This window comes from Artemia franciscana, unplaced genomic scaffold (assembly GCF_032884065.1).
Source record: "Artemia franciscana unplaced genomic scaffold, ASM3288406v1 Scaffold_1483, whole genome shotgun sequence".
Lineage (NCBI taxonomy): Eukaryota > Metazoa > Arthropoda > Branchiopoda > Anostraca > Artemiidae > Artemia > Artemia franciscana.
In genome coordinates, this window is record NW_027062843.1 from 73,685 (window position 1) to 75,744 (window position 2,060).

Genomic DNA, 2,060 nt, shown 5'->3' on the forward strand with positions numbered 1-2,060 from the left:
TCCCAAGACATTCGTCAATTGGGGATCACCCACATTAAAAAAATGATCTTAGTGCCCCTCAAGACGTTAGTAAATGTTAACTTGTCTAAATTTAAATGTAGATAACATAATTTTATGTGTCAACAAAACCTGTTTTGGTAGGGCTTACACAAGAGTTTGTTTTCTTCTAGATGTTTCTTTAAGGCGTTTTCCAAGACGCAAGGGCTAGTGCTTACATTTTTACGCATATATAAACTATAAGTTGTTACCTTATAGTTTAGCAGATGTTATTATACAGAAGACTTACAGCACCTTGGCTTGAATAACAAGGAACATTGATTGGCCCGAAAACAAGAAAAGTTGCAATAAGCACGATATTCTGACTTGAAAGCATTTTTTTTCTGTTTTTCTTCCAAACCCATTAGGGCACTGGAACATCATAAAGAACTGTTTAATGACTAATTTTAATGAAAATTGCTACATCTAGTGCCTTTTGCAATTAAAAGATATTAGTTTTCAAAATAAAATAAAATAAATACAGTTATTCTATGAATAACTGTATTTTCGTAAAAAACTTGAGTAACAAATGTAATTAACATTATCTTCCATATGAAGATCAAAATAAGATTTTAACGTCATAAAAAGCATTTAGATATAATTGTGTAAAAGGCAGTAACTTTTATAGGGTTTTGACAAAAAATCTTATTTCTCAATTGAAATTGGAATAATTTAATTTTTTTTAATAAAATAACAATATTTCATCCCTTAGTTCAAACTTATAATTGTCTCCTGGAGCCAAATTTTTTGGGGCTTAACCCTTAAATTTAGCTTGTCTGTAACATTGCTCTATACTTCCATAGAAATTGAGATTACGGTGGTAGCTAGCAAACTAGTAAGAGACGAATATGAAGCCAATAACTTTCAAAAATAGTGTTAGATAGAAAAAAAGGCCTACTATTAAAAACACCTTGTCCGTAGCCCCTTATAAAGGAAATTTTCTGTCCTTTTGCTTCAACAATAGGGAAACTCCATTGTCTTGGAAAATTCTAAAAGCAGTTGTAGCCACGATAGTTTTCAGTGACACCATTGAAGTTTTTTCTTTCCTTTTTCTTTTTGCAACTAGCAGGGCACTTAAACATTATATAGAGTTTTTAAATGGCTCCTTTTAATTTTAATATAAATCAATTTTTTAACAAAACTGAATTTTTGTATAACACTAGAGTAACCAATAATATTAGCATCTTGCATACAAAAAAATGGGACTTTTAACATTATCCAGCTTAGATAATATTAATATTATTAGATAATAAATTAGATAATAAATTAGATTGAAAATTAGATAATATTAGATAATATTAAGATAATATTTATTAATATTTATTAGCAATTTAATAAATTGCATTAAAAAATAAATTTATTAAAAATAAATTTTTTAATAAATTTAATTTAATATTAATATATTTAATATTTATTTGTAATTTAATAAAATTTAAAAAGAGCCTCAATTTTTTTGAATACTTATTATTAAAAAAAGTAGTATTGAATACTTGATAAGATAGAGTGGTAGAGAACATGAAAAAGAACTGAAACCTTTTTTTTAGTTTTTTTTTAAATGATTGACATTGAGCTTAGTTTTTTCTTTTCTTTCCTTTTTATTTCCCTTTGTTTTTAATTTTTTCTTTTTTTTAGTTTTTTTTAAATTTTTTTCTTTTTTAGTTTTTTCTTTTTAGTTTTTTATTTAGTTTTTTTTAGTTTTTTTTTATAGTTTTTTCTTTTTCTTTTTTTTAGTTATTTTCTTTTATTTATTTTTTAGTTTTTTATTTTTTAGTTATTTTCTTTTTAAGTTTTTTTCTTTTTTCTTTTTTTGTTTTCTTTTTTTTAATTTTTTCTTTTTTTTTAGTTTTTCTTTTTTTAGTTTTTTTAGTTTATTTTATGTTTTTAGTTTTTCCTTTATTTTATTTTTTTATTTTTTTTAGTTTCTTCCTTTTTTTTAATTTGTATTCTTTTTAGTTTTTTTTTCTTCTTTTTTCTAGATTTTGTAGTATTTATCCTTTTTGTTTAGTTTTTTACCTTTTTTAGCT